The 16,563-nt window shown below is 40.1% G+C and overlaps 1 long non-coding RNA gene across 1 annotated transcript in view; it reads right to left on the bottom strand.

Moving 5' to 3' along the window:
- Positions 1-16,334, bottom strand: part of LOC116531167 — an 18,992-nt gene extending 2,658 nt beyond the window's left edge. The window contains exons 1-2 of the long non-coding RNA XR_004260300.1: positions 16,232-16,334; positions 5,670-5,674 (exon numbers count right to left, since the gene is read on the bottom strand). This is a non-coding gene — a long non-coding RNA (uncharacterized LOC116531167). The remainder of the gene's footprint in view (positions 1-5,669; positions 5,675-16,231) is intronic.
- Between the last annotated feature and the right edge of the window lie 229 nt (positions 16,335-16,563).

Raw genomic sequence — 16,563 nt, 5'->3', positions numbered from 1 at the left:
CCTCAGCCTCCTGAATAGCTGGGACTACAGGTGTGTGCCACCCCACCCAGCTAATTTTTTTTTATATTTTTAGTAGAGACGGGGTTTCACCATGTTGGCCAGGATGGTCGTGATCTGACCTCGTGATCTGCCTGCCTCGGCCTCCCAAAGTGCTGGGATTATGGGCTTGAGCCACTGCACCTGGCCAAATCTGTTACTTTTCTACTGAGATAAATAACAACTGCTGTTTGGATCTATCAGTTTGTGTGTGTGTGTGTGTGTGTGTGCGTGTGTGTTTTGCAAGCCAGCAAATTTATATTCATTTCATGGCCAAAGTACTAAAGTAAAGCTAGAGGATCTTTGTGTGTGTATGTGTATGTATGTATATATGCATGTGTATATTTAAAGGAATGTTATGTTTAATTAGCAGCTAAATGTTTTAGTTTCCCTCTAGCACACCAAACTTTTTCTCCTTATACCTTATAATGTAAATTTTGCTATCTAATCTTCACTTGAGTTGTTTCTTTTAATATGGAAATTTAGGGCTATTTAGCTAACTACTGTCTAGGGTGATGCAACATATTATTAAAAAACGTAAAAGTCTAAAATAGAAAATAAAATAAAAAGTATTTTATAAATCTATAAAATAAAAAGTATTTTATAAATCTATAAAATACTTCTATTGGAATGCCTAAATACATCTATATATTAATGTGTGTGTATACAATATTTTCACCATGAAAAATATATAAAGAACTTTAATGGAGTGGCTTACATAAAGTACTCGAATACTAAGAAAAACAAACAGAAGACTAGTCAAATGCTCTTTCAAGTTCGTTTGATTTAAGTAAGATCTTTACAAAATATGCCAGCATTAAAATTATTGGTAACATACTATCAGCAATGTCTTTAGAATTGTTAGCAGTTTGTTTGCATCTGTTGATCATGTAGTTTCATGTTTATTCCTGTAGAATACTATAAGATTTGCCATAAGGGCTATAAACAATAAAGCCCAGCCCAAAACAGAATGATCTTTGCTTGTATATGCTTATAAAATATTGTTAGCTTAAATGAAAACAACTAAATACTGAGTTATTGGTATAAATACCCTTTAACCATAAGTTTTATTACTAATTTATTACTAAAATTAGTAATTTACTTTTATTCCTAATTTATTGCTAAAATTCACAGTTATAAAAATGGTTAATAGGAATATACCTTAAATATTTGTATCATAGTTTTTTATAAATTAGGTAAACTACAAGATTAATCGAGTAAGTGTAATAGAATAAATTCTTGTAAACAAACGTCATAATGTAACCAGATTAGCTGCGACTGCATTTTAGGTTCTTGGCCTCTCTAACCCCGAAGAATGGGGAAGGGGCCTTGGTGTTGCAGTGAGTGATACAGCTCAAACTGGACTCATGGACCCAAAGAGTGTGTGGTAGTGCAGTTTATTAGGCAGAGTGAAAGGACAGTTTCCACGCCTTGGAAGGGGACCCAGAGGGGGTGCCACTGCAGGCTCCAATGGCTGCAGATTATACCTCTAAGTTATTCCCTCCCCATTCTTGTTTTTGTGGAATGAGAGGGGTTTTTTTCAACCTCTCTCTAGATTAATTATCTTTGAATCCTTTACCAGATTGGCTACTGTTTTCAAACCCTGAGTTACTGAGCCTCTGCTTCCAGGAGCCAGAGGTGGGAAAAGTTTCTGACCTTAAACAAAGCCCCTAAGAGCCAGAGATGGGAAAACTGTAAATAAAGCCTCTAGCCAGCCAGAGGCAGGAAAACTGGGAACAAAGCCCCTGGCCTGCCAAAGGCAGGAAAAGTGAAAACAAAGTCCCTAGCTAACCAGGGAAGTTCTTCTAACCCAGTCCCTCAGTCCCCTGAGCAGGAAAGCCCAACTGCTGTTGGAACATGGGTGTCAATCGCCCCAACTACTTATTGCTGAACTAGGATATAGAAGGAGCCCTGCAATTGAGGTTTCCTACAGAGGGGAGTCTTCTGGGGTTGCAGGTTGATCCAGTGGTCCATGATAGAAATCATGAGCCAAGGACATTTGGGGTTCCATTTGCAGGACCATTTGTAGCTTCATGGCCTCAACTCTGAAAGAAACTAATTTGACAAAGTTAAAGATGACAGGCCCAAAGCAAGCAATAATAGGATGATTATTAAGGGGCCTGGGAGAAGGGAGAGCCAGGGTAGCCAGTAGTTAAGCAAGCTCCATGATCCTACTTCTTGGAGGTTCTTAGCCCTGCATTCTGTTCGGTCCCTGAGTTCTTTAACTTTGTTTAGGACGATACCTGATCGGTTTACAAAGTAACAGCATTCTTCTCCTAAAAGACAAGTTTTTCCTTTCTCTGCCATTAACAGACCCAGTGCTCTTCAATTTTGAAGAACCCTGGCAGTTATAGAGTTAAGCTGCTTTTGTGGAGTTGCCAGAGAATCAGCAAACTTTTCCATGTCATTATTTAATTCCTGGGATAGCTTATAGTAAAACTGAGTAGAAGTAGTAATTCCTCCAAAGCCAGTACTAAGCCCACCTATTATTCCAGCCCCCACTATAAATGGAAGAATTGGGGTTCAAGTATGGCATGACCTGGGCAACAGAAGACTCTGCAATTGAGAATCGGTGAAAATGGTCATAGGGGAACACTAGGAAGGAGAGGAGGCATATTTCCCCTGGGGTATTGTTTAGAGAGTGGTAGGCTAAGGAGCCACAAACAAAGAATAAGCCCAGTGCTATGCACTAGAGGCCCAGGGGTAAGGTAATACGGTTTAGGCATAGACAAGCATTGTAGTTGTTAGTAAAGTTCACACAAGTGAAGTTTAGGGTAGATGGAATTTGTAGATTGGTGACCAAGGGACCTAAAAGCCCCATATGATTTGAGGGTAGGTTAGTTATATTCCATAAGTATGGAACTGGAACTGGGATATATGGTTTGAAGCATAGTGGAAGGCACATCCAACCATCAGCTGGGTTATTGGAGGAGGCCTCACGCTTTCCTGTGAGGGTGGTGTTAAATAAGTTGAGCATACAGGAGTGTGTGCGAAGTGTCTCATGCAGCTTAGAAAGGTCCAGGCCCTTGTAGGGACTCGGGGTACTTTGTGGTTTGCCTAGGCTAGAGATTACTTCCTTGAGATGCTGTTCCTGTGCCTGATCTTGAACTCCGTCCCCATCTGCAGTCCCAACGTGGGTAAAATGTGTCCAGCAGGTGGTGGTTCCCTTAGCAGCTGGACAGTTAGGCCTGGTTATTGTTCCTGTCCATATATGAGTACGAGTTGTATGTGCACAGGGAAGCAGTTGTATAGAAATTTTTGTGCATATAAGTATAGGATATAAAGGAGGCCTGTCAACCTAATCCTCAAGACCAACCAGAGAGTGGACTTGTTGCCTGTCCAATATTGTTTCAGTTGTAACCCCTTTGGATGCATTTGCAGGAGGGATGGGAGTAAAGCAGGGGACAGGCAGCAAAGAGGATAATGAAGACCACAAGTGAGGTCATAGTAAGGGAGTGATAATATCAGAAGGAGAGAAGGAGAGCTATTAGAAGTGTAATTACACAGAAAGCCATGAATATGGAGAGTCTATGGGATGTGGGCAACCTTAGGAGCAACCACATAGAGTCTGGTTGCAAATAGTAAAGTTAAGAGTGATATTTCTGTCAATGCCAGCATGTTAGACTCATGAGAGCTACTTTTCTGAGGGTCTTGTCAGAAAAACAACTGCAGACCCTCTAATGGCTTGAAGGGCAGCCTCCTGGAACCTCAGGCTGTGGAGCGGAGGGCTTATGATCTTCTTCAGGAGGCATTCAAGGTTTCAGTCAAGTGTGATGGATCCATGAGTCAATTCCCACCTTACCTGCTGTTGGTATAGACAAAATGACTGAACATGGTACTTCCCAAATGGACTTAGGGAGGGAGAGTTGGAGGGGAAAGGCTTGACAAACACTAAATCTCCAGGGCAGAATAACTTTCCCTTTTCCCCTAGGGTGTCCTTCAGGTAAGGTCTTAACTGCCTGTTGGTACTTAGCCAAGGAGGTTATATCTTTTATTAGATCTGTTGTTTCTTTGTCTAATACAGGATCATTGGTGAGAAAGCGTCATCCATAAAGCATCTCATAGGGACTGAGTTCTATTTTCTGAGGAGAGTTTTGAGCCCTTAAGAGTGCTATTGGTAACAGAGTGAGCCACGAGAGGAGGGTTTCTTGTGCCAGTTTTTTTAAGTGTCTCTTAAGAATTTCATTCATTTTTTTCAACTTTTCCTGAGGACTGAGGCCTCTGAGCATAGTGGAGATGATATTGTATTCCTAAGGCTTTGGAAATTCATTGGGTTACTGCAGCTGTAAAGGCGGGGCCGTTATTATTTTGAAGACAGTGAGAGAGTCCAAATCTAGGGATTATTTCATTAGTCAGGACTCATTACTTCTTGGGCCTTTTCTGTCTTACAATGGAAAGCCTCAACCCAGTTTGTGTAGGTATCTGCACATACTAACAACAGTGGACTGAGACTTAGGCATATGGGTAAAGTCCACTTGCCAGTACTTACCTGGGTAATGACTGGTTACTGTTCCCTAGGAGGAACTTTGCGATGTGCCAAAGGATTGTTTTTCTGGCATATTTTACATCCTTTGAGTATTTGTTGGACAGTCTTGAAGAGACCTTTTTCTGTAAATATAGTTTTGCCATTCAATATGTATTTTCTATATCCATATGGAATGTATGATGTAGGGTTTTAAGTATTTTCTACCAGCTAGCAGCAGGTTGGAGTACTTTTTCCTTCCTCAGGAGCTAGCCATCCTGAAGGATGAAAATTATGTCCCTGGGAGGTTGCTCATTCTACCTCTTCTGATGGGTATTGAGGTCTAATCCCCTGGAGAGGGTTTTCCCATATTTTAAAGGTTCTTCTGTGAAATCTTGTTTAGCTGCCTTTTTGCCTCTGCGTTAGCTCAGAGATTGCCCTCTGCTTCCTTTTCATCTGCTTTATGGTGGCCTCAGCAGTGCAAGACTGCTACCTCTTTGGGTTGTTGGACAGGCTGTAATAAGTCTAAAATTTCTTTATGATATTTAATGGGAGTTCCTGCTGAGGTTAATTGCTCTCTTTCCTTCCATAAGGCAGCATGAGCATGGACAACCAGGTGAGCATATTTGGAATCTGTATATATGTTTGTTCTCTTTCCTTTTCCTAATTTTAGAGCTCGAGTGAAGGCTACTAGTTCTGCCAGTTGGTCACTGGTTCCTGGAGGAAGGGGATTATTTTCAAACACCGTTTGATCACTGACTACTGCATATCCTGCCTTCTGAACTCCATTTCCCATAAATGAACTTCCGTCAGTATAGGTTAAGGTGAGGATCGGCTAGAGGAGTTTCTGAGAGATCTTCTCGGGCTGCGTAGTTTTGGGCTGTGACCTGCTGACAGTCATGTTCTCTGCCCGTTCTTTGAGAAGAAAAGTAACTGGATTGAGGGTTGCACATGTATGTAACTGAAGTACAGGCCCTTTGAGCATTAAGGCCTGATATTTGAGTAAGTGGTTGTCAGACAACCATAAGTCTCCTTTAGAGGCCAGAATTCCTGCTACATCATGTGAAGTCCATATGGTTAGATCTTTTCCCTGAACTATTTTAATGGTTTCTGAGACCAATATAGCCACCGCGGCTACTACCCACAAGGAGTGTGGCCAGGCTTTTGCTACTACATCTATTTTCCTTACTTAGGTATGCCACTGGTTGTGGTGTGGTCCCCTGAGTCTGGGTGAGAAGCCCAAGTGCCACTTCTGACTTTCCCATAACATATAAGGAAAAGTCATTTCTGTAGGAAGGCTTGGAGCTGGAGATTGCAGTAATGCCTGCTACAGGGTCTGAAAGGCTGCCTCAGCCATAGGGTCCCATTGTATTAGATGGGTGTTAGCTTCTTGGATTTCCTTAGCGTGTATAGGGGTTTGACTATTTCACCATATCTGGGAATCCTCGATAGGCAGAAACCGGTTATTCCTAAATACCCCCACAGCTGTTTTAAGGTTTTTGGATGGGAGAAGTCTAGTGTGGGTTGGAAATGTTCTCCATCAAGGGTCTAAGTGACTTTGGATAAGACAAGTCCTAGGTATTTTATCTGTTGCCTACAAAGTTGGGTTTTGGTTTGGAAACCTTATATCCATAGGTGGCCAGAAAGTTTAGGAGGTTCTGGGTGGCCTGTTGACACTGGGTTTTGGAGTTAGCAGTTAAAAGTAAGTCATCCACGTATTGGAGGACCAGCCTACCTGGATGTGAAAAATGACTAAGGTCCTGAGCCAAAGCCTGGCCAAACAGTTGAGGGCTATCTTGAAAGGCCTGGGGTAACACCGTGCAGCTGAGCTGAGAAGTGTGGTCTAAAGGGTCTTCAAAGTTGAACAGAAGCTGGGAGTCAGGATGTAACGTAACACAGAAAAAAAGCATCCTTAAGGTCCAGGACTGTAAACCATTGTGCCTCTCCTGATATTTGAGAGAGGAAGGTGTATAGGTTTGGTTCATCTGGGTATAAATGGATCACTACTTCACTGATAAGCCTGAGATCTTGCACAGGTCTCCATTGTCCATTAGGTTTTTGTATTCCTAAAATTTGAGCATTACAAGGGCTGTTACAGGTTCTTACTAGACTCAGCTTTCACATTTTTTTACAATGTGAAATGTAACCCCTTTTTGGTCTCTGGTCTTAAGTGGTACTGTGTTTAGTAAGGAAAAGAGGTGGGATCCTGTAGCTTTATTTGAATTGGGCAGGCATTCTTTGCCTGTCCAAATTGTCCCTCCATTGCCCAAACCTTGGGATTAATCCCTTCTTAAAATAATGGGCAGCAGAGAGGGATCTGCTCCCTGATATTCATATAGAGAATGGTTCATGCTCTAGCTAGCTGGTCCCACCCTAGTAAGGGAGTGGGACTTTTGCGCATGATGAGGAATGCATGCAAGAAGAGTACATCTCCCCAGTTACAGCTTAGGGGCTGGGAAAAATACCGGAGACTGCTTGTCCTAGGACTCCTCAGGTAGTTACAGACTTGGAGGACAACCATCCAGGACAGGAGAGCAAAACTGAGAAGGCCGTGTCAGTGTCCAAGAGGAGATGGAACTCCTGGCCCTCTGTGGTTAGCTTTACCCAGGGGTCAGTGAGGGTGATGGCATGTGCTGGTGTTTGCCCTGCACACCCTCATTCCTGCTCTTGGGTCATCTGGTTAGCCATCTCAGGCCCTGGGAAACTTCTTCCCTGGGACAGTGTTTCTTTCAGTGGTCCCCTTGACACAGTGGGCAAGGATGAGGAGGTGGTCTATTCCTCTTGGGACAATCTTCCTTAAAGTGTCCTGGTAGGCTGCAGTGGTAGCAAGCTGTGTCAGACTGGCAGCTAACCCAAGCCTTTCCCCTTTCTGAGCCTCTTAGGTCTGCCTGCCTAAGGGACATGACTAGGGCCATGGCCTTTTTCTTGTCCTTCCTGTCCCTTTCAGCCTGTTCCTCCTGGTCTCTGTTATAAAACACTGAGGTTGCTAGATTTTGTAATGATTCTAGGCTTTGTTCTGGCCCTAGGGCCAGCTTTTGAAGTTTTCTTCCAATGTCCATTGCTGATTGCATAATAAATTGGTCTTTTAGTGTTAGCTGACCCTCAATGGAGTCTGGTGACAAGGAGGTATCTTTTCTTAAGGCCTCTCATAACCACTCAAGGAAGGCTGTTGGGTTTTCTTCCTTTCCCTGAGTTATGGTGAATAACATTGCACGGTTCATGGGCTTCTTCCTGGTCTGTCTTAATCCCTTAAGTATGCTGGCCAGTAGGTGCTTAGGATTCTAGGCCCCATGTTCTGAGTCAGGATCCCAGTGAGGGTCTGACCTATGGATGGCTGTTGGCCTGTAGGGAATCTATCCTTTTCCTCTTGCATCATTTTGTCATTCACTTGACTAAGGTAGCAAGTGTCCCTAAACTTTTGAGCTGCGATTAGAGTGGCATATCTCTAATTACTGGTTAAAGTCTGACCAAGCAGTAACAATCTAGTTCTAAGGGTTGACCCAGGCCCTGTAGAACAGCTATGTAGTTGTCCAGGTCATCTGAAAATTTTCCTAAGTCCACCTTGATTTTCTTTAAGTCAGTAAGTGAAAAGGTAACATGTACTTTGGTTGGCCCAAATTCTCCTCCTAACAGTCTGTAGAGGGCAGAGTTGGGGCATCTTAGTAGCCTGTGGTGCCTTGGTCATTTCTGCTTTCCCTCATACCTCTTGGGTCATAGGAGTTGGGGAGAACCTGTGAGTATCGGTGGAAGAAGGAGCCACAGAGTCTTGGGTATGGGGATATTCCTGGGGGGTGGCCAGTAGGACGTAAGTTACAAGCCTTACATAGCTGAGGATTATCCTGTAGAGAAAAGAAAACTTGCACATAAAGGACTTCAATCTATTTACCTTCCCTCCTACAGAAAAGGTCTAATCGTAGAAGGGTGTTACAATTTATACTTCTCTCAGGTGGCCGGGATTTTCCATTCTGAAGAGAGTATTGTGGCCAGGCCATGCTGCAGAAGAAGATAAGCTGCTGCTGCTTCTTCAAAGATTGTGGGTTACTTTGGTCCCGGTTATCCAGGATATACTTTAAGGGTGATTTTTGCCTTGGGAAGGTAGCCCCCATCTGAAATTGAACACAGGGATGCCCACATCCCTGGTTATCTCTTGCAACTGCCAGCCCTGGGGCATCCCCCAGTTGTACAGCACTTTGTAGTTTTTCCTGCAACCTAGATGCATGATCATCTCGTGGGCCTTTCCCATTTGCCAAGTTTATTCACAACTGCCAGCGTAATGGCCATGTCCTCACTGTCTATCTTGGCCACCTTAAAGGACATGGGGGACTGTCAGGTTCAGTGGCCCTGTACCACATGTCCTTGAAGAACTAGGCCAGTGAGGGTGATGGGCACCATTTATATTCCCTAGCAAGGGTCCAATTAACATAGGCTTGAACATAAAACTGCCCCAGTGGATAAATTTCTTGAGAAGGGTCTCTAAACATAATAAAGAAGGTAATGGCTGGCCACAAGGCCAAGGCCGGGACAACGCCCTCTGAACCAAAGTCTTTCTCCCCACTTTCCATTATAGGAGTATGTGCTATCACTGTGGGCCCTGTAATTAATTATTTTAGTCTAAGACCAGGTCTGACTGGTGCCCTAGATGGAGAAATTCTGCAGTACAGAGGGCCAATCCTAAGCATGAGTCATTGTAAGTTTTAGGATCCTGGCACCATTCTGCTGGATTGAGAAATTGTGGGTGACAAAAAATAAAATATCCTATAGCCTCCAGTACCCACTGATAGACCCTGGCTCTGTTAGGACATAACCTAGCACAGTGGACAAAGGAAAGCAGTCCTGTGTATTTAAACTGTAGGTGGTCCTCATAGGTGTAGGCCTGAGGGCACTATGGGCAAGGGTCCCTGGACTGCTACCCCAAGAGCCCCAGGGTTCTACGAAGAAGGGTAATGGCATCAGGTATAGGAAATATTTTAGAGGAAAGAGCCTGAAACAAGTTTTCCTCATGGATATCTGATCAGGGTCTGAAAGACTTGGTGGCACTTGCATAGGCAGCTGTCTCTTAGGGGGTCTAAGCAAGGCTGTAACCTCAACCGATTGAACCAGGAGTTCAGGACCACTGCTCATTACCCCTAACGGACTCTTGGGTTAGCACAGAGAAAGAAAGAGCGGAGACAGAGAACTGATTCCAGGCAAACCAGTGCTCCAAGTTCTGAAGAGCAGGGGCTGTTTGTTAGAGATCACTTTCCCAGAAAGCCTGATAGATCCGTCTTTTAGTCAGGCAGCCACGCTTGTCCCTTTTAACCAGCCAACAGATGCCCAGTAATTTACCTACTTACTAATTTAGAAGAAGAAAAAGGACAGATTAGCAAGTGAAAGGGGTCCAGAGTTACCACGCTACAATTCAGTCCTCCCAGCTGGCTCGCCAACAGATGTAACTGCAATAGCTGTGACCGGATTTTAGGTTCTTGGCCTCTCTAACCCTGAAGAATGGGGAAGGGGCCTCCGTGTCACAGTGAGTGCTACAGCTCAAACAGGACTCATGGACCCAGAGTGTGTGCTAGTGGTTTATTAGGCAGAGCAAAAGGACAGTTTCCACACTGCGGAAAGGGACCTGGAGGGGGCGCCACTACAGGCTCCAGCACTAGAGAGTATACCCCTGAGTTATTCCCTTCCCATTCTTGTTCTCGTCCAATGAGAAGGATGTTTTCAACCTCTCTCTGGATTAATTAATCTTTGAATCCTTTACCAGATTGGCTACTGTTTTCAACCCTGAGTTACTGAGCCTCTGCTTCCAGGGACCAGAGGCAGGAAAAGTCCCTGCCCATAAAGCCCCTAAGAGCCAGAGGCAGGAAAACTGTAAACAAAGCCCCTAGCCAGCCAGAGGCAGGAAAACTGGGAACACAGCCACTGGCCGGCCAGAGGTGGGAAAAGTGGAAACAAAGCCCCTAGCCAACCAGGGAAGTTTCTCTAACACAATCCCTCAATAATTTAGGATCTAAGGTTATTATTTGATATGAAGTATCGGGTAATTTCTAATTTAAAAATTATAGAAAAACATTTTTTAACATTGTTATTAGAGGTTAACTATCTTTGTCTAATCCAAACCTTATTTAAGGATTATGTATAAAACAAGGTAAAAAAACAATTAGGAAATAAGAGATGTAAAGAAAGCTCAAGTTATACAAAGATATTTTGGGGCTGGGTATGGTGGCTTAGGCCTATAATCCCAGCATTTCGGGAGGCCAAGGTGGGCTGATCACGAGGTCAAGGGATTGAGACTAGCCTGGCCAACATGGTAAAACCCTGTCTCTACTAAAAATACAAAACTTAGTTAGGCATGGTGGCAGGCACATGTAATCCCAGCTACTTGGGAGGCAGAGGCAGGAGAGTCACTTGAACCCAAGAGACGGAGGTTGCAGTGAGCTGAGATTGCACCATTGCACACTGTAGCCTAGGGAATGAGAGTGAGACTTCGTCTCAAAAAAAAAAAAAAAAAAAAAAATTGGTAAAGAAGGTAAAAAGAAAAATAATTTTATTTGAAAAAGAATCTTGTATGGTGAATTTTTGACCTAAAATAAAATAGCTAGGTTGTCCAAGAAAGAAAAATATTTAGGGCAAAACAAAAAGTCTAATCATTGTGAATGTTCTATGTAAGTCAAAATAAGGTTAGTAAAAGGAATTTTTAAGGGGGTTGTGTAATTCAGTTGGCTATAATTAAAAAGAAATCATATTTCTAAAAATTGGCATTGCATTTAATACTGAAAAAATATACACTAATACAAACCCATAATTGGTTAAAACAAGATTTTATTACAAATATTGACTTATTTTTATTGCAAAAAGTTTAAAAATTTTTAAATTCCATAATCTGTTTTTTAAAACATTCTTCGGATTGATATCCTTAAGTACCACTCTTTATCTTTTAAAAAGTCCTTAAGTGACAACTCTCTCCTTCACCTTTTGTTGACTCCTGTAACTTTTACTAATTATCTAAGTAAGGGAAAAAAACTGTTTTTGAAAACAGGCAAATATAGTATCTTTTAAATATGCCTTTTATTCTGCATACCTGTTATACCTCTATCATTATATGTGTCATATGGAAGTAATATTTCACTTCCAAACTACGTAAAAGTGCTCTAATCAAATAACTTTAAAAAAAGTAAGTGCTTATCAGATTGGTAAAAGCTAGCTTAGATGCCTTTTAATTTATATCACCTTGATAATCTTTTATAAAAATTAATTTGGTAAATTTAATCTTAAAACTTTCTAGCAATTTAAAATTCTTAATGTCATGTTAAAATCCTCAGAATTTTCCCCCTCACTGGAAATTTGGATTACTAAAAAGTTAAAATAGTAAAAGCCTAAAATAAGCTTTTGTTAAAATTTTATAAAACATAAAGATGTCAATTTTCAAAACATGTAAGGCTGTTGGTTAAGAAACTGTTTAAATCTTGCTTTATAATAAAGGAAATTATACAGATAAGACTAAATGGAAAAAAAAAATCTAGGGCAACAAAACGCTTAGCCCTGTGGTTACCAAGAAAATAGTCCGTATGGGGAAAGGGAAAAATCAAGTACCTATTTAAAAACCAAAGGGTATAATGTTAAGGAATTTTTCCATTTTGTAAATTAGTATCATTCAACTTAAAAAAAAACAAAAATTTTAGTGGATTGTAAAAATAACCACTTTAAAAACAAAATTCTTAATTTTAAATCCTACAAAATTTAAGAGCTTGTTTGAATTAATGCAGGATCCAGAGCTTATTACTGAGCAGTTACTGCTTCACAGGGAGCTATTCCTGAAAAAGCAATCAGCCTAATAGGCCAGATAATGCCATTAGAAAGTCTGTTTGCCCTGAGAGGGGGACTGCCCAACTTTCCCTACTAAATACCAAGTAAAGTACCCCAGATTAAGCAATTAATAAGTTTCATATGCAAGCCATGTTGGACTAGCTTTATGATAACTGGGATATTCTCCTACCTAATATGTTTATTATTCCAGGTCTTGGTCAATGTGGGGGTTAAAGGGGCCTTTTTTATATGGGTGCCCCTCCCACAGAATCATAGATCTATTTAAGAAGCCTTATCAAATCTGCTATCCCTCATAGGTCTTACAGGTGGGACCCTCTTTTGGGAACCCAAACCATTTTCACCAGAAAAGATAAAACGGTCTGGGAGTAAACAGGCTTCCTAGAATAAGAACGTAAAAACATACAGATTAGTAGAATTATAAAATGTAAGACGTTTAAACAAACTTTGTGTAAGTTAGTTATAACCACTTTTACCTAAATGACTTATAAAAATAGGTACTATATCTAACTGGGAATGTTTTCCCCTTTCTAATACTATAAAACCAAAGACATGCAAATCTCCTCATGTAAATTCTCCACTGCATACATAGCCTTTTGTGTGTCTTGAGCATTTATCAGGGTTAATAGCAAAAACTAAGTCCTTTTTAATAACAGTGACTGAGCTAGAGATGAGACATTTGCTACTTGATGAGACATTTACTGTTTTGCTATGGGATATTAACTAAAGCTATCCCTATATTAATGGAAGTAATGTTTCCCAAAAAGTTCCATAATAAAATAAAAATGGCTTATATAAAATCTTGCTACCTAATAAGCAAAAAGCCTCTTGTACTGATTTGTAAAGAGCTGCTAAATTCCAGTGCCCAATAGCTCTGGTAAGCTGTTTGGTTTGTAAATGGCATTTCCAAGGTAAACACACATCTTGTTTCAAAAGCTGCTGCTCTACCTAAAGAAGGATAAAATATCTTTTTCTTTTAAGTTATTTGGGTAATGTGTGTTTTTGTAAGCAGATTTACCTTTCTGAGTCCTCCAGAATTCAGATTGTAGTTTTATGGCAATATAGTTGTCTGCATAAGTTCAATAATAATGTTTTAAAAAAACAATTAAAGACACTGGTTATTTTACCAAGACTGAAACTAAAATAACCTATTTTTAGGTAAAGTTTCAGTAAAACCAACTTAAAAAAAATTCTACATGGCCAATCAATTTCTTGTTGCATTTTATGCAAATAATCAGGCAAATGTAATAAGCCTAAAACTTACCTTGTCCACAAATTGGCCTTGCTATAATATTCCCTTTAATAAAAAAGGTTGCTGAAAGGATTGTTTCAATGGCAAAGTGTAACACTTAATACTAGATTTCAGCCCTCATGTTTTAAGCACAGATTAAATTATTTATTGACTACACTAATCATCTAAAAATTACCAAATTATAATTTTTCTTAATATTTTTAGTTGGTGCCCTGAAGGAGTAGGTTCCTTTTTCTGTAACAAACAAGTTACTGTTATAACTATCAAACTATAAATGTTATTTATCTCTTTTTGTTTTACTTCCCAAAAAACGAAAATTATGGTATTCTAGACCAGAGACATAAATCTCTCTCATTTGGCATCCCACTGGGCCCAGATCTGTTTCACTGCTAATGCTCTGCTGCTCAAACTGTACAAGCGCCTCCCTCCAGGCCCAGGGACTATTGCAAAAGAGGTGGGAACTTAAGATTGTAAGGACCAGTTTTAAGGGATAAGGTTAAAACAAAATCAAACCCTCCAAATCAAAAATGGGGTACAAAAATGCCTAAACAGCTGGTAAAACAATTGGTTTGCCTTCTAAACTATTATGTGTCACTTTTACATCCACCCCAACTGTAAAAATTGTCTGCTTACTATAAAATTAAAATATATACTAACAGGATACAGTACCTTGTAACAAATCCTCCTAGGTATAATACTCCCAATTATGAGTTTTAAAAATAAATTTATCTCTCTCTATATATATTTAATTTTTCAGAACAATGATTATGTTTGTATGGCTAATTGCTATAAGTCTGTAACAAAAACCAAGCTCACAAGAGCTCAACACATAAAAGTTAAAATAAGTCAGTCTTATAGCTTTTTCTTTTGTTTTTGTTTTTTTCTACCTGCCTTTTTACTTAAAATAATAATTTTTAAAAGTAACAGATGCCTGTCCACATCGATTTCTATCTGGTCTAAAACAATTAATTGGCTATAAGTCTTTTAACTCTTTAGGCCCCCAGCAATAGGAAGTCATTCCAAGAAAAAAATAACACTGTAGAATTATATAACCTCCTGTAACAAAACCTTTTCTTTCCCAAATACCAGCAATACAAAAATGGGGAGAAAAATAGATTTATCTACTGTTAAGAAGTCTACAACAATTTAAACACCAAGAACCAGGGAATTCTTGCATTTAATTTATACCCTCCTCAGGATGCTATACCTATAAAGATAAATTATCTAGAAAAAAGATTAAACTTATTAAATTCTAATTTAATGTTGGTCCTACAATTCTCAAGTAAGATTTATCAGAAGGTCCAAATAACTCTTAATAAAGAAGGGAAACACATTGTAAGTCTAACAAAAATATAATAATGCGTATGTTTTTTTTTTTTTTTTCTGGATAATTACGTTGTTTACTGCCTTCTACTTCTACATGTAATCTTGGATGCCCAAACCTTCACTATCTTTATCATATTTATTAGTATATTAACATTAAACATGTTCTTGTAAATGTTATGCCAAATACAGCAGAAGAAAAGGCACAATTAAGGACTCGAATCATAATAGCTCAAAAAACAGATCTGATCTGAAATTTTTTTTTAAACTAAACCCTAGTCCTGACTCCATCTCACCCCTTAAACAATGGGCTACTACTCAAGTCAGACCATGTCCTCCCCCGTTATCCAAATTGCTGATATTCGAATCTATTACCACCAATCGGACTACCCTAGGAATAAGCATTTCTAGTTCCATAAACCTCACGAAATGACCAAATCAAACAACCTAGGAATAAGCCTCCTAGTGTGGTGAGAACTGTTGCTGTTTTGTTGGCCTATGTATGAATTCTGTGGAATGCTTTTTGGCCAAGAGGGGCACTGAGGACTAAGCTCTGATTTCTTTTTATCTTACCCAAATTTCCACTTAAAGGGTCCAGGGAGTCATGGCCTACAAACCCTAAATTCTCATCAGATGGGGTTTATTTAACACTATGTATTGTGAATTACTTTTCAATCTAACTCTGACATAACATTATGAGACAAGGAAAAAAAAAACCCAAAATATATTTCCTCGCCATACCTTAAAATTGCCCTGCAAAGTCTCTTATAGGAAGAATCCACATTTTATAGAGAATTCCCTTCTCCCTTTGTTTTCCTTCCTTCCATCACAGATCAAGGAGATAATCAGCTAAAAGCCAGGCATCTTTTAAGTCCAATAAAAACAATTTACAACCTGCTCTCTCTAATGTCTGCTATCTAAAAGCTTCATCTGCACAATAAACTCGACCTCCACAATCTTTAAACTTTAACCTGAACATTTCTTCCTATCAATCCCTAGTCTTCAGAGAACCTCAACCAATTGTCAACCAGTAAATGTTTAAATTTACCTATAGCCTAGGAGCCCCCGCTTTGAGTTTTCTGCCTTTCTAAACCAAACCAAAGTATTTATTAAATGTATTCGATTGCATTTCTAAAATACATAAAATCAAGCTATACCCCAGCAACCTTGGCCACATGTTCTCAGGACCTCCTGAGGGCTGTATCATGGGCCATGGTCACTCATATTTGGCTCAGAGTAAATTCTTCAAATATTTTAGAATTTGACTCTTTTCATCAACAGTGTTAAACATTTTTTGTCCAAGTACTTAAGTGTTCAATAAATATAAGGGATAAAATTAAAACTGTTAAAACACACGCTTTGAATGAAGCGATCCCCTAAACAGGCTTTCTGTGAGCAACATGGCTGTTTATTCACCTGGGTGCAGGCAGGCTGAGTGGAAAAAGAGTCAGTGAAGGGCGGTGGGATAGGAGTTGGTTTCATAGGTTTGTGTTAGCCAGTGGAAAGTTACAGAAGTTACAGTTCAGGGCAGTTTTTGCAAGCTGGGAGGGGGTCTTAGGGTCTGGAGTCACAAGGTTGACCAAGGACGGTTACAAAGTCCAGTCACCTTATCAGGTGAGGTGGGAATAAGGAATAATAGAAGAATGTCTCAAGGTCAGTTAGGTGCCACAGGGGTTGATCGTTC

The sequence above is a fragment of the Sapajus apella genome, unplaced genomic scaffold (assembly GCF_009761245.1).
Source record: "Sapajus apella isolate SASKATOON/1434 unplaced genomic scaffold, GSC_monkey_1.0 scaffold3, whole genome shotgun sequence".
Lineage (NCBI taxonomy): Eukaryota > Metazoa > Chordata > Mammalia > Primates > Cebidae > Sapajus > Sapajus apella.
The sequence above is the reverse complement of the archived record's forward strand: the minus strand, read 5'-3'. Positions and strand labels throughout refer to the sequence as shown.